Raw genomic sequence first — 16,924 nt, forward strand, 5'->3', positions numbered from 1 at the left:
TTTTTCAGCTGGCACACGGGGATTCCTGGCTCAAGCGTGTGGACATTTGCACACACCGTCTTCCTTGTCACAAGCCACCAGGCTCACACGCTCTCCTGAGCAGGCCTGACCCTCACACTCAACTGAGGAGGCAGGAGACAGGCCCATTCTCCAACTGCAGGACGTGCCCTGAGAGCAGGTCCCTCCAGGAAGAAGAGGCGTGAGATCCCGCTGTGCTCCCTTCCTGAGTCTCTTCCCATCCTCCATGACCGCCCTCCACATGGCAGTTATCGACACACTTACAAACTTCACCTCACCAACGCCCACGCACTCTTCAAAGCCTGTTAGCCAGCGTCACCTCCTTTCTGAAGCCCTCCCCATGCTCCCGTCGCACCTTGCAAATGCTTTGACTCCATCTAGAAAGATGTGATTAAATACGTAAATCACGGTGCAGCCGTCCAAGAAAACACGATGCACTCTTTTTTGTTTAACGGAGTAAAACCAAATGGGTTGATATGGAACGATGTCCACGGTACAATGCTAAAAGTAAAGTGAGCAAGACGCAGAATAACAAATGTAATTCATCCCATGTCACTAGTACATGTGCATGGGCACAAAAAAATCCTTGGAGGACACAGAAGAGTCAATAAGAATGGCAGGTGACTTCTGGGAAGTGGCAATTGGGGAAGGAGCCAAGAGGAAGGGAGAGTGTACACTATTCTGTGCTATTTGAACCTTCTCTCCATGGGCAGGGATAACTTTGCTGATTAAAAAGTAAACACAATCCATCTATGCTGATGACAGAGACTTTAGTGCCGTTTTGAATTTCTATATTTAATTCACCAACGTGACTGTCCGTCATCACTAAGTGTCAGCCTTGTCACACCACTTTCTCAATGACCCACACCGCCTATCTACATCTATATGTGACTGCCTCGCCAACACGACAAATATTAATGTACCGTACACACAGAAACCCTCTAAAGATGAGATGCTCTTAGTGTCCTACTCGAAACTAAGCTCTCACTTTCTCTCTTTACCGCTGGCTGGCTGGAAACAGAAGGAAAGGCCAGCCAGGATCAACCAACGCCAAGGCCATCTCTGGGCTACTATTTCAGGAGGCAGCAAAGGGCAGAACCCTTAGGGCCTTACTGGCACAACCATCAGTCGTGTTTTGGGGACATCTTGGCCAACTTCAGATGGTAGGCGTTCTCATTTTCTCTACGTCCCCATCCTCGAGGAAAGAATAGGTAGGACGTTATAGCCGGGAATACTGACAGGGCCCTGCCATCTGGGTTCTTCAGATAAAGCTGCCATCTGATATTAGAATACTATATTGTGATTACACCCTAAGTGGGGGAAAAGAAAAGTCACAATGGCAACACCGTTTCCATTCTGTATGAAATGTCAATGGATTCAAAATTGTTTGAAAACAAATCTATGTAGGCACAAAAAGACTAAACCTAACAATTTTATTCTAATGCCATCATTAGCTTTACAAATACATTAACAACCACCTATAAAAGTGCTCACACACCACAGACGTTTCATACGCATACACGTATTATCAACCTCAACTGCCCACTGGCCAGAGTAAGGGACTCAAGGCTGGAGACGGCCCAGGACACCACGGTACCCTGCAGCGTGTGACAATCAGTAACATATATCACTCATGTTAAGGCTATTTGTACCATAGCCAAGTACAGCAATCCCAGAAACAGCAATAGGTGGCCCAGAAATTGAGAATCCAAAAGCTTTGCTTTGCACGTTAAAAGCAAATTAAATTCTTTTAAATGACGGACTGGAGTAATGGGCAGGAGGAAGTTAGGGCCTGAGGGGCTAAGGAACGTGTCTGTCACAGGCCTGGCTCGTTCACTGAGCAGGTGCAAGGCCTAGAAACTTGCTGGAGTGACCTCAGATGACCACGGGCAGTGTCTTCCAGCCTTACAAGGTCCCTTTCTCAGACGCTGGATTAGAGGCACCAACCCCTCCATGCCCAGCGAACGCCCACCTCTCCCATGCCTTCCATCGAAATGGGGGTGTAGATGGTTGGTGCAAGGGGTAGGCGGTCTCTGTGCAGCCATTTCAAACAACAAAGGAGCCCCCTCCCCAGCAGCCTCGTGTCCCTTGGTAACTAACAGTGGGTGTACAAGACAACTTCCATCCACACCCTTTTGGGGCCAGGAACTCTGCTATGGAATAAACCCTGAGTGGTCGTGATTATTGCCTCAGCCTGGGGCATCCTTTTCTTTTTTTTTTTCTTTTTTTTTTTTTTTTTTGGTTTTTGGAAGTCTTTAATAACACTTATCAATATGTTTCCTTGAATTAGTAGAACTATATTCTGCCTTAGTAGAAGAGATCCCTGTTTTGGTCGGATTTAGAAGTAGTAATTATACTTAGGTTTTCTAATCAAGATAAGTCTGCTTTAGATGTTATTCTCCAACCTGTGTCTCTCCAAGAAGTCCTCTAGTTGGCTGCCAACCACATCCTCTCAGTTTAGCAGCTCCAGCAGAGTTAACTCTAATGGAGGGCATCCTTTTCTTGGTCCGAAAACTCTATTTTTTGAGCTTGAAGGGGCTTTCTGGGACTTTTCTAATAAATCCATACCACACCCTTCCAATCCATTCGGAAGGAACTGCTAGAATTATCTAGATTCCACTGCTCGGGCTGCCGTGACAAAACACCACAGCTGGGGGGCTTGCACAACAGAAGTTATTCTCTCCCAGCTCTGGGGCCACAAGTCCAAGATCAAGGTGTCAGCAGGGCTGGTGTCTTGAGGGGCTGCTCTCCTTGTCACAGCCTCCTTCCTGCTCTGTCCTCTGTATGACTGCACGCCCGGTCTCTCTCTGGACGTCCAGGTTTCCTCTTTATTAAAAGGACACCAGGCAGATTGGGTTAGGGCCCATCCTAAGGCTTCATTTTAAGGGAATCACCTCCTTAAAGACCCTCTCTCCAAATACAGTGATATTCTGAGGTCCTGGGGCTTGGGGCTTCAACATATGAATTTGGGGTCCCTGTTATTCTAGAAGGAAGGAGTTCATCTGTCTCATCCATGTCAACACCCCACCCGCCCCCATCACTTCATTAACGAACGTAACTCCCCAGGCTTCTCCGAGGCTTTCGAGGCTGTCATGCCTTTCTCAAGGCAGAGGAATCAGAAACGGTCACTGAATTCCAGCTATTCCCATCCCTCCCCCTCCACTACCACCACCACCCTTTTCCAAATTACATTTTGGCTGAGGAAGAGGGGACTTGAGGATAGTCCAATCCCCTCCCAAGAGCCCCTCAGGGTGGCAAGGCCCACCTGGAAGACCCGGAGCAGAAATCATCTAATTACGATCCAAAGGGCAGAGCCATGGGTGCCTCCCGATACTGACAAGGGGTGAGGGGTGGGGGACCACCGAGGACTGAGGCAGGAAGTGTGCCCCCGCGCCCCCAGAGGAGCAGCTGAAGCCTTCCCTCCCACTCTCAGATTCCCCCCCAAATCTCACATCTTTCAGACCCACGCACCCACTGTCACCCCAGCCACTGCTGCACAGTCCTTGGGGAGGGGGTAAGAAATTGTTGTTGCTGAGCTGTATACGTGTGTAACAATCTGCTCACGTGTGCGAGGCAGCCTGCCTCTGCCACAGAGGGCGTGCACGACGCTGCCTCGGCAAATGTGTTAACTGACTGTGGAGCCTAACGTTCCACCACTATTCTGCCTCTCGTTAGCAACACAAATTACCGGCAATTAGCCGGCTGACTGTTCAAAGGCAGTTCATTTCATGTATAAAGAGAACTATATAATGCTTAATGTATCTATCAAATCTAATAGCCCAAACAGAATTAATGATATGAATACAATGAGTGCTTATATGGGATAATTACAAGGTGTCCGTCAGGGGAAGCCTGCCATGGAATCAGACACACAATTCAGGCAAAGTCACCAAAGTTGTCAGGGCTGGCCTCGCTCGGTTACGTGGAGAGACAAGTCACTGTGCTGCAGACCTGGGCTCAGCCCCTCCGGTGATAGAACAGGGAAGGCAGGTCACCCCAGTGTCCTAGAAATACAAGTTGTGGCTCCAAGCCCTGGGTGAAGTGAGACCTTGGGCAAGTCCTTGAGACTATTTCCTCGTCTGGTCCCAACATGGGACCAGTGGCACCTGCCTCCCAGAACCCTAACCCAGAGCTTTGGTGACTGTGCAGGCCTCGGCTGGAGCCCGGTGACGATGCTGCTGCTATTACAATTATTACATCAGAATTTCCAAGGTGAGGCCCCGCAGACCTCTTCCTGCCTGCATCACTGACGGAGTCGCGAGCGTGGCATGATACAAACCACACTTGGATTTAATTACCACTTTTTTTTTTTGCCTCCGGTAACTAAACATTTTCCTCTGCTCCGTGTCCCTGGAATGGCAGGGCCATTCCCAGTATATTACTTGCACATCCATAATTAAATAATTAAGAATTGTTCAAGCCCTTCCAAACACAACAAAAGGCAGTGATGGTTTCAAACCCACTTTAGGAGGAGTCAGGCCCCTCTCAGCTCCAGTTTTGGCTAATAGTTATGCGAGCCTGCACCGGCAGCATTCCCGCTTGCATGCCAGCACACCAATAAATTAAGATATTCCTGGCCGCATCTGCATGAGGGAAATTAGAGCGTTACCTGGTCCCCGCCAGTGTGCCAGCTCCGAGCGGCAGGCACAGCCCACGCTGGGCGACCAGCTGTCTGCGAATGTGGTGTGTGGATCACAGCTCAGAGCCAGGGGATCTCTTAGGAGGCCTGCTCTAATATCACAACTGCCGCGCTGCAGGACTGTTCCCTTCACAGCACAGTATTCAAACACTTCTTCCGCCTCTGTCTTTCCAGCTCCGGACCAGGGAGAAGCAGGACCTGGGGTCTGTGAGCGGGTCCCTGGGTGCGGACACGTGCTTGGCTGGGTTTTCCTGCTCTCCCTGAGTCCCTACTGGTCAGGAAAGCAGCAAGGCACCTTGTTTTCTGAAGCCCCAGCCCCAGCCGAAACCCCAGGAGGAGGGGCGACCTCATTCCTGGGGGTTGTAACTTGACTGTCTTTAGCACTGACGGGGACAAGTGGCCCTTTAGAGGCTTAAATACCAAAATGATTCCAAATGGTTTACATGAGCGCAAAGTCACGGCCCCAAAAGGAGGCAAAGACCTGTTTTCCCAGAAATGAGTGGGGGCTTCTGACCCTGCAGCCAAATCCAAGTGTGTGCACATCTTGGAGACAATATTCACTGCCTGACGTGCTCCTTTAAGTCCAAATCTCCCTGCCCCACAGGGCTCCGGAGACCCTGACCAGCACGACAGACAGGCCCTGCAAACGGTCCTCGGCTTTAGACAAAGTGAAGAATGGAGTGCCGCCAGCCTCACGTTTGGCAAACGTGCGAGGCATCCAGGATTTGGCCTCTTCGGCAGAGAGAGACCCCGGTCCTGCAGCTGGGACAGAGCTGCAGCTTACCTGGCCGGCAGAGCCAGCTTACGGGCAGCAGAGGTCCACGACCATGTGGGTAGGGGTCGTGGGGATGGAAGGAGCTGATCCAGAAACTGCTGTGAGGGAGAGGACTGAGAAAAGAGACTGATACGAGGTGAAGGGGGTGAAGACATTTTCAGGCGTTGAGCTGGACGCCCAGCAGACAGCTGGCTGCGAGGGCGAACGTGAGAGAAAGGGAAGGCAGTGCTGAGGACCATCAACTTGGGAGTAGTCAGATATGCACGAGGACAAGTGTCCAAGGAGTGGCCAGCACGGTCCAGTGACCAGGAAGGACTACAGAAGCCACCAGTTTCCACAAGCAGGAAATACTGGTGACCTTGGCAAGAAGAGTAGCAAGGAGACTCGGGCTCTCTTTAATGTCTCTGAGCTTGTGCTGTGCCCATCACCTAAAATCATCTTTCCTTAGTCCTCTCGTAAACTCCTATGTACCCTTCAGAGGCCCGGCTCAAATACCCCTCCACTTTCACACCTCCACTGACCATTTTCTAGCCTCACATATCAACCCTCATCCACACAGAACCAGGACAGGCAATCACTCCTAACCCATTCGTACTGTTTGGAACTTGCACACCCACACCTCTCCTGTGAAATTGGATGTTCCTTTAGAGTGAGGGCTCTGTTTGCCTTGGCTCAGGGTCCCCAGCACTCAGCACAAAGCCTGGCACAGAGCTGCCAGACAAAGAGGAGAAGGCATGAGAGGTCCAAGTCCGGGACAGAGTCTGAGATCCCACGGGTCTTCCCTGAGGCATGAGGGGTAGGGGAGCGGCGGAGGCCTCAGAGATTGTGTCTGGGGTGGACTCTCCAAACCAAAGGGGCCCGTTACCAGAGGGCCACGGGATCCTGTGCATTGTACTCATGCGCTAGGATGAACACCTTCCTTCCCCGGGCACGTCTCTGCCCGGATGGCTGGCAGCTCGCTCCGAGCTTGCACACAGAGAAGCTGGGCCCTATCCCCAAAGGACAGAGCTCCCTTAGGGTCCCACCGTGGGGCGGGCACAGTGAGAACTGGATTCTCCTCCCTTCCCCTCCACCTGGGAATGCGCTGCAGCAAACTGGGCCACACCCTCCTTGGCTGCACGAGTAGGTTACACTCCCCCCAGGCTGGCCTCATCAGTGCCGAGGGGCCACATCCTTCGGCTGTCTTGTTGGACTACTGTATTCTCCATGTCCTCTTCCCTGATGAAAACGTGTGCTCCAGCATTTAATCGTAAGTTGCTTACAATGCGAGATGTTTTCTGTAGCCATGTCTGCCTCCCACGTGAGCCGAAAGCTTCTAGGAGGCAGAAACGAATCCTGTACCTTTCCTTATCTTCCTTGATCCAGAACCAAGTACAGGAGCTCAGTCGGCGTATTTGACAGACAAGTTCCGCCTTGCCGCCGTGCAGACATTGCCAATCAAGCGCCTATCTGCTATCTCTGTGATGAATGATTGACTCCTGGAACTTGATCGTTTCTGCCAGTCTTCTTTGGGGGTTGCTCTCCACTGGAATTGGAAAGAGCTGGGAAATGCCAGGCTTCCAGGAGGCCCCAAGAAAGGACCGCTCAGAGTGGTAGTGTGCTCGATGGAGCCCCTTTCTGGGGTGCTCACTGACCCTCCCCTGTCAACAGCTAAAGAGGCCGCAGGGAGTCAGGGAAACAAAGAGAACCACCCTCCCAGTCCTGGGCATTTCTTTCCACCGTCCCCCGAACCCCACTCAACATTCCAGTTTTCAGCAGCTCCAAGTCAAAGGGGGAAACCCACGTCCCTGTGATGTGCCCTTATGTAGACTTCTGGCTGCCCACCAACCCAACTCAGACAAAGAGAGAACACGGAAGGTGGGAGCTCTGCCACAGTTCATTGGCTGCTTTTCATATTCGTTTCTAAACAGTCTTTCTTCTTCCTCTGCTACCTGCTCTTCTCTGGGCTAAGAAACATAGCTCAAGACCTGATCTGGGTATCACTTTTCAAATGCCCAAATCCCTGTAAAGGTTTAGTGTCTAGCTGTGTGCGTTTTGCTCAGTATTAGCATGTTCAATGGAGTACTTTGATTTTTTTTTTTATCTAGACGCCAGAAGCTGGTGAATATATGCTTCATAGCTTCAGATAAACCTTTTGTTCTTCTGGGGCTGATCAGCTGGTAGAGCAGCGAGAGGGAGAAGGGGAGGGGAATTCACAGGGGCTCGGCGGTTTCAAAAAGTCAAATTACCTCTGAGCCATAGCAAGGCTGATAATTTAAATGAAAAAATATATATACAGGCTGCAGCACACAACACCGTGTCTGGTAGGACTTTTAATGAAGCCCCAGTTGTGATGACACTGAAGCCGGGAACGCTACAGTGGGATAATTACTTGGCTCCCACACAGCTGAGTCCCATAGATGCATTATTAACGGCACATTCCTCGCCATAACGAGAGCTGAACAGAGGTAAGCTCCGTAGACCTGGGCGTCCGCCATTAGCGGCCTGGCGCAAACACAAATGAGTGTTTCCACAAAAGCATGCAAAGGTTGTGAAATTCCAGAATCCTATGCTGGGAGGTGGAGATGGGTGGGGGTGGGAATATATATACCTATATATTTGGTCCATACAGACCTGACCAGAGATGTCACCTTTCCCTGCACAATGTACTTGGAGTAAGGCAACCTGGGAAATTATGGAGTCAGAACACATTGATTTTCCTGCAACAGATCCGGGAGGCAGCCCTGATAAAGAATTACAGAGGAAATGCAGTAACCTAATTCTCCTCCAACCTGGCCCTGCTCGCCTGCAGCCCTGAGCTCACCTGGCTGGGGCTGCGGGGCCGCACCTCCTGACCTGGGCACGCTGCACAGCTGGGCTTCCGCTTGGCAGTGCCAGGCAGTGTCCCTTCTGAACCCCGGCCCCCTTCCCGAGCCAGCGTGCTTACTGAAGCCACATTTTCAGGACATGAGGGATTGCCAGCTGCCTCAGAGTCCAAGGGTCATTTGGAAAGGGGTAAGCCACCGATATGGGTATTCTTATTCCCAGCTCACCCCAATTAAAGCAAGGGATGAAGTCACACGTCTCACTGCTGCTTGGGGCCGGGGGGATCCTACACACGCCCCCACAGGGCTCCAGGGTGACTTACAGGAGAGTGGTGGAAGCCGGTGCCCGGCCCCTGCACTGCTCCCGGTTCCGCTTCCCCTGGAAGCGTCTGTTTCAAGGTGACCCTGTTTCACGAGTTAGCCCCAGCGTCCCCCGCCTGCTCGCAGAACCAGGGGCCTCCCAGTAATTAACACCCGCACTTGATGAGGTCCAGCTGGCAAACTGAAGCGATGCCAGCAGCCTCCACTTCACAACCTGGGCCCCTGCAGCCGCCCAGCAAGGGCCCCTCCCTCCACCGCCATTCTGGCCACCCAGCCCCTGAAGAGAAGGCGAAAGTCACCCATCCAGTCTGGAGGTTCACTAGGACAATGTTTGTTAGCACTGAAAAGCTAAAAGCTACAACGGGGGGATTGAAACTGTGGCCCTTCCGAGCAGGGGACAGCAAGCAGCTGCCAGAAGCGATGGGAAGCTGTCACCGTATCCTGTTGGGGAAAAGGTTCCAAACAGTATGGACATTATTCCTCCATCTAAACCTAGACACGTGTACCAAAGAGTACACGCTGATGCCACTCGTGTAAAGGAACAAAAACGGGCACCACTGTCTTTGCCGTCAGAAGTCAGGACCGAGGTTACTCTGGGGGTCGGACTAGAAGGGGGCACGAGGCGGTCTTCTGGGTGTCGGTGTCCTGGGGATGGGGTCAGGCTGAGGAGATCCAGCGAGCTGTATGCTTACGACACGTGAGCTTGTCTGTACGTAACGTAGGCATCAATAACGAGTCATGGCGTCTTTACTGACATGTGTACTTTGTGTATAAATATCAAACTGCAACAAAGTGTTTTTATACCTGTTTACATGTGTCTGAACACACACAGACTCAGGAATGGTAAACATCAAATTGTTAACAGCAGTCTTCCCCGGGAGGTGAGATAAAGGCTGATTTCTATCTCTTCTTTCTATTTATCAGCATTTCTTTTCTTGTAAGAAAAAATGTTCCTTGAGTTTCTGTTTTTAGGCTTTCTTAAACAGAGAGGGGCCACTCACCTGAAGTTATAAGGAACAGGAACAATTAGCAAAATGAATATCACCACCACCACCCCCACCACCTCACCATTTACTCAACAAATAAAGCACTCCGATGCAGTCTGGGAGCTGTTCCACATGGCACTTCTAGAAAAACAGGAACAGAAGTCGTCTGCCTTAGTCACTCGTGGAGTGAACTGTCTTTCCCTGGCCTGGCCCAAGCGCCTTTGAACCAAAACGTACACAAACAGCTCTGTGTGCCAGCTCATCGCTGCAAAGCTTAGCAGGTCGCCCGCACCGGCCAGGAGCCAGCCACATGTGACCAGAGAAGAGTTAGACAAAAGACAAAGCATCCCCGAGGTTCAGACCCACCAGGCAAAGGTGTGGCTGCCCGCCCTTAGCCAGAGCCCCCCCCACCCACAGGAGCGTCCCCTCCCCTCCCCCACACCCCTTCTCATTCTTGCTCCTTGTAGAACACTTTCTAACAGATCCATCTTAACGCCTCTTTTCCCCAGTTCATATGCCCCGTTTACCACTGGTGTTCAAAAAATGGGGAAGCTAGAGAAAGTTAGCAGGTATCAGAGTAGAGATACCTGAGGAAGGTGTTCCTCCAGCCCAACTAAGCACTTGCTCACAACTCAAAGCAATATCCTTTAAATACTCACTCAAGATTGACTTAGAGGAGAGGGGAAGATTGTGCAGGAATGAGTGGGAGGGGGACCCCTGGTGGCGACCACAGCCTCTCTGCTATTGTCCCCAGCAATCCAATTCTGACCCCAGACTCATCGTCACACAGCAGGACAGCCCAGCTGCGAACAGACCCCTCTCTTAGACATTGTTGGGGACGCTTGTCCCTCCGGTCTCAGCCCTGCCCCATGGGACCTCCGGGGACCCTCCCTCCAAGAAGTCCCATCTGGAAATACTTCTGGTAAGCTTGTGGCACCTCCCACAGGTCTGCTGCCAGGCTACCCTGGCTGTGTGTTCTCAACCAAGTCCCTGGTCCCTCCTGCTTCCTTCTTCATGTCTGTCTGAAATGGGGACGGTCTAAAGCTGAGCCAAGCCTGTACACGGGAGAGGGAATGGCCTGGGATCTGCAGGAAGGCCGGAGACGACGGCTGGCAGGGCCCACAGAAGAGGAAAGGGGGTAGGGATTATTTAGTGAAAGCACAAGGAGACAATTATTTACGACCAGAGGGGAGACCAAGAACTTTGCCGCGGGCTCAGAAGGCAGCACTTCTCTCTGTGGTGCTCTCCTGGGTCCCTGTTGGAGGGCTGGTAAGCTCATCACTGGACCCAGCTGAGGAGGGTCTCCCACAGCGCCCCAGGGACCCCCAGAGGCAGCCCCTATCCCCTGCCGGGGATCAGTATGAAGTATGTTGTCCTAGATTACCGGGGCTGTGCTAAGCCGGAGAATAACCCAAAAACAAAATCACTAGCAGCACAAGGGAAGTCCTTGAGGGCCCCCCTCCCCCAGGCTGCCTGCCCATCAGCTGAGGGGTGAGGGGCCTCCAGGCAGAGGCCCTGGAACTGGCCTCCCCCAGCCTGCAGAAAGGACGTCTTCTGGATGAAGAGCCAAAGGCAGCAAACTTCCTCTCGCAGATTGCTCTGGGTGTTCTGAGAGCAGGCCCACTTGTCTCTGTCTTTATTAAAAATTCCACACTTCCCTTCCCTTCGGAGCCTCTTCCCTGCTTCCCCCTCTCTCCTCCCCTCCACCAGAAAGTTTGGTGGAAAGAAGTGGCCACGCACCTACCTACCTGCAGGAGCACAGCAGCTCTGCTGGGAAGCCGCAGCCTCTCTCTCAAGGAAGGGGCTGGTCCCTCCATAGAGCGGGAGGCTCGCTCTCTCTCTCTCTCTCTCTCTGATTCAGAAACACACAGGCACACAGCAGAGGGGGCTGCCTGTCACACACATTCACACATACACACGCGAGCACACATTCACACATACACACGTGCGCGCGCGCGCACACACACACACACACTAAAAGAAACAGAGACAGACACAGACATGCACAAAAACACAGAGAAACAACCCCACAGATCCAACACATACAATCAAACATACACGTATACAAGGCCATAAACACACCTAGACCCAAAACACAGAAACAAACCCACACAGATCGAATACACTGACCCCCGACACACACACAAGCACGCAGAAGGACACCTAAACGCAGAAGACTCTGGGTCACGAGCCCACAGTCATGCGAATGTTAGAGACACTAATTACGCACAAACTCTCCACAACAAACCAGACGTACAGAAACCAACACCCAGGCTCAGAGACATACCCTCCGACAGGGCTATCAACTCTGACGCCTTGGGAGAGAGCAAGAGGGCAGCACCAGGCTGGTTATGACAACACGGGATCGTAGGGAGCGGCTGGAGCACGCAGGCAGGCGCGGCCCCACAGGCTCCTTCAGAACCCCTTGTGGCCTCTTTCTCGTTTGGGTCCTTAAACTCCTTCGTCCCAGCCTGGGCTCCGTTTGGAGGCCCGGACGGGACCCTCCCCTTCAAGGCTGGAGGGCAGGGAGTGGTGCGGGGGTGGGGGTGGGGCTCTCTTCTCTGCCTCCGACGGCTGGTTTGCCTCCAGATGAGGACTGTACACCGAGGAGCTTAAGAAGTTAGGGTTTCCCGGCCACCCCAGATCCAGACGGGGGCTCTCGTGGGGCCCACCGACACTGGGACACACCTCCCGCTGCAGACAGAAGCTGAAAATCAAGGTCAAATCTATCTAACCCAGGACCAAACTGACCTCCCGGCAGCCCCTGACCCTGCCTGAATCTAAATGCCACAAAAGCACTTAATAACTTCTTCATGTCGCCCCAGCCACAGACCCCCGCCTTTAGCCCATCTGATTTATACGGAGCACAACTCTGGTATTCCCCAGTCCACTGGCAGAATTCACAGCTAAGAATGCTATTTATAGGGTCAAATATATGGTGATGTCTAATAGAAACATACACTTGAAACCTATATCATTTTACTAACCAATGTCACCCCAATAAGTTTAATAAATAAAAAAATTATATTTTTAAATATACACTACCTACCAACACCCTAACTCAACAACAAGCTAACAAAATACTACTTTGTATACTTCATCAGCTCTCAACCGGTAAATGAGGGAATAGACTCAAAAACCAAATCCAGTTTCGATAATCTCGAAACGTCCACCGAAATAGCACCAAACATACCACACTCGATTCCTGGAAAATAAACATATCAATTGTCTTTCTAAACCTCTATAGCATTTTGTCAATATTTTTTTATTACAGCCGAGAATACATAAATATTTTATTATAAACCAAAGGCCTAAAATAAACAGTTTAGTAAATAGTTATTACATTACAAGGAAAAACATCTGTGGAAACTGCTTTCCATGTAATTATTCTGGCTATTTTACATTAGCGCTCAACGTGAATTTCTTTGGCACTAATGTTTTACTTGTTCTAAATCTTCCTCCTTGTTGCTATTATTAAAATCTTAAAAAGGTGCCAAATCTTAAACGAAGAAAAAAAATGATTCACTAGAAATTATTCATATCACAGCGAAGCCACTACTAAACCTGGCAGGGGTGCAGTATTTTCGGTGAAATTAACATAAAATATACAACTGCAAATTATCCGGGAAATAGCTATGTTCTTTACGGCATGCTTTTACATTTTGGGTGGGGGGGAGAAACTGTTCTCCATCTCGCACAAAGCCACAAACAGCTCCATTCCGGCAAGTTTTAAAGTGAAAGTAATAGATTTGTCAAACAAGCAAGGCTTTGCGAAAGGACCGACAAACAGCGGACGGGTGGATCGCCTTCGGTAATTACCAGAGACAACATCAGAAACACCGAGAAAGCAAGAAAAACAGCCCGCAGCTCTCTTGCCCCTTGATTCCAGAGAATGTGTTTCCTCTCACAGGTCTCAGCTTTTTCTCCTAAACACAAGAAAAACTGTAGCACCACGTAAAATGCAAATCTCGCTGTAAATATTTTATAAAATTGTTGCATACATCCCAAAAGCTATAGGTCTTAATTGAGAGCAGGCGATTTTTCTAGTCAATATATGGAAATGGAAAATGCTAATTTGTGTTTTTCTCCTTATGAAAAACCCTAGAGAACAGCAAGCCACAAATGCACTCACTTTAATATTATAAATATAATTTGGCTCCCTCTTTACCATCCCCGCAGCCCTGCTTTTATCTCCCAGTGGCTGCAGGAGGAGACATGGAGAATTGCTTTCACAGTGTCTGTCAGGGAAGGCGACCTGGGATGACAGCAGGGGGAGGTCAGGCAGAGATGTGGCCACGCCCATTGCCACTATCAGCACCACCTGGGGGCTGGTGGGCGTGACTCCACGCCAGCAGATACTGCCTAGGGTTCTGTTCACCCAAGGCCAGAAACTAGAGTGAAGGTGGGAGCTCTGGCCATGGGGCTCCTCTCTTCCGTAGGGTCTGCCTGGGCTTCGTGCTCTGTCTGACCACCTCGGAGCTCCCTCGGGGCAGTGAGACTTCTCTGAGGGCCACCCCTGGAGCAGCCATGATGAACGGGAGGGCTGACAAGATAGCAAGTTGGGAATGCCTGTTTCCAAACTCTCAATTGAAATGAAAGCCTCTGCCAGTGATCCCAAGCGCCTGCCCTTCTCATCAAGGGGGCCCCTGCTGGCTCATGGGCCCACAGCCCCCAACTCACAATGCACTTCCCATCAGGAACATGGGGCGCTCCTAACCAGAGCTGCCAGGTCTGCTTCGCAGCCACCAACCACACGCCCTGGAAAGGGGGCTGAGATGCGCTGTCAGTGCAAAACCCCCATCCCATTATGAGAAAACGAATGCAAAACATTTTCCTTAGTAATTTTTTAAGTTGGTTACCTGGTATGATCATACTGTTTTGGATATATTGGGTTAAATAAGAATGTGCTTTCCTTTTCCTTTTTTTTCAATGCGGCTAGGAACACATTTACAATTACACATGTGGCTCGGCTCTTGTTTCCCTTGGACAGCATGTGCTCCAGAGAAAGCTCTGGTTTGCTACATAAAGCCCGCGTTGTGTTCACGCGTATGAGCGCAGCTCTCATACACACCATGCGAGTGGGAGGTCCCCAGCGTTATGACCCTACGGGTCTCCCAGTCCGGGATTCTAGGACTCCATAAATCCGTACCCTCGCAATTCAGAGGCGGCGCTGGATGCGGAGAGATGCTCTGACTGTGCTTCCCAGGAGTCCACAAAGGCCTCAGAACCTCGGCCCTGAAGAGGGCAGATCCTCTGGCCCTGGTCTTGGCCGCTCCTCAGTCCAAAAGAGCTCACACATGTGGCCATCACAGCCTTCTTTCCCCCACCCCCTATGAGTCCAAATATAGCTCAGCCCTCCCTACTCCACCACCCCAGGAGCCTCCCGGGTGATGCCTGCCCTCCCCATCTCCCCCCTTCCCAGAATGCAGACCAGGTCCCTGTTGGGAGAGCTTGTCAATCAAGCATAGCCTTTCCCTGTGCCTTATCTTCCTCCTGGAAACTGTTCCTCAGCTCATCCTCGAATCCCTCAAATCGGAAGAAACAGCAAGGAAGCCAGGAGGCGGGGGGTGGGGTGGGGAAGACATTCAGAATTAGGTAACCTGGATATAACTCCAGGCTGTGACCCTTCCCAGCTGTGAAAGCTTAGGTGTATTACTGAACCTCTCCTTTGCCTCAGTTTCTTAATCTGTCAAATGGGAACAGTAACACCTACTTTATAAAAATTTGGGGGAAAGTTGAAATAATGGACATAAGGTGCCAGGACATGGCACACACTCCATAAATGGTAGCTCTTGTTATTATTTTACAATTATCATCATTTCTGTTATTCTAGAGCTGTCGCATGACACAAAGCCAAGTTCTTGGGTGTTTGGATCATCATTCCTGGGGCAGAGGCAGGGGAGGGGAACAGGTCGCAAAGCCAGAGTGAAGAAGGCCTGTGCACAGGAGAAAGGGGACTGAGGACCTCTCCCGCCCTCGCTGTTGGCAAACCCTGGTGGGTGAGCACAGAGCTGGGCAGAGAGTTCCTCTGCACAAGGAGCTCAGGGAGTGGGGCCCAGGGCCTCCCAGGCCCTGCAGCCCAATGTGCAGAGACGCTCAAAAAGCCCAAGGTGCAGGCTGTTTGCTGAAGAAACTCACTGCTTTACAGACAGGGTGTAGGGGAAGGGGCAACATTAAGACTGCATGGAAATGATGTATAATTCATGCAGCAACTGTTTACTGTACCTGGTTGCTTCTAAAGGCCCCAAAATATTAGGCTGAACCATGTGAAACTGCCACTTCCAGAGGTCAAAAATGGGATGTCTAACACCTGAGAGGTTTGGTGTCTGAAAGCAGGGTGAGCCCTGCCTGGAATGCCAGGCTGCATTGTTGTCAGAACTCCACACTGGGCACCCTGGGCTGAGGAGAAACCCCTCCCCAAATGTGCACGTGCACAGACACACACACACGCACACACACACACAGACATGCACACACACACGTGTTTGTCTGCCTTGGAATTTGCTTCCAGATTAGAAATAAACAAACCAAGAAAGGAGAGGGAGGGAGGGAGGAGACAAAGGCTGAGGGTCACGCGGCAGTCTTTAAAACTCAGGGAGCACTTTCCCTGTCCATCGTCCCCACGGCAGTCAGTGTACAGAAGTGTGTGTCCCGGAGAACCCAGCTGATAAAAGACAAAGCTCCGATCACTGAGCACTCCCTGGACTGGCTGAGCACTTCATGAATACACTGAGCCTCAGAGAGGTTAATGATCCTGCACCAGGGGCACACAGCAAATGACCCCAGACTCCGAGACCCCAGAGCCAAGACTCACAGACGACACTGGGTGGAACGCCGGGCTCCGGGCTAGAGTCTGGGGCCCCGTCTGGGCTCATCTCTCTCTCAGGCCTCTTTACCCTCACCTGTTAGATGGAGACCATAATCCTGATCTCACTTTTCTCACAGGAGCATGGAAAGACATGACACCTGGGCTTGAAAAGCTCAAGTCCATTCATTCTTCTCCTCATTACTGAGACCTACTGTGGTAAGCGCCAGGCTCTGGTTAGGCACTGGGTATGCAGGCAGGAACAAGTCAGACAAGGTCCCTAGTCCACTCTCGTGGGAAACACTACACAGACAAACAAACGAGTGACAGATGACTATAGGTCGCGAGAAGTGCAGAAGAAAATTAAACAGGAGGACGGACTCGAGTGACAAGGCCGGGTCAGGGGTAGTCAGTCTCGTGAGGTGGTGGCACACGAACATGAAGAAGGCAGCTGGGTGGAGGGCTGGACAAGGGCATTCCACATAGAGGGCAGTGCTGGGCAAAGGGCCTCAGAGCGCTGGAGCACAGGAAAAGACAGGCGTGGGGCGAGCAGGTGAGCTGGCGGAGGCTGGGAGA

General features: G+C 51.2%; 1 protein-coding gene across 3 annotated transcripts in view; it reads right to left on the reverse strand.

Annotated features, from left to right (window-relative positions):
* The window catches only part of ZNF423 (zinc finger protein 423), a 300,257-nt gene that overhangs the window by 77,621 nt on the left and 205,712 nt on the right, over positions 1–16,924 (reverse strand). The gene's annotated exons all lie outside the window — the stretch shown is intronic.

This window comes from Rhinolophus hipposideros (assembly GCF_964194185.1).
Source record: "Rhinolophus hipposideros genome assembly, chromosome: 21".
Taxonomy (NCBI): Eukaryota; Metazoa; Chordata; class Mammalia; order Chiroptera; family Rhinolophidae; genus Rhinolophus; species Rhinolophus hipposideros.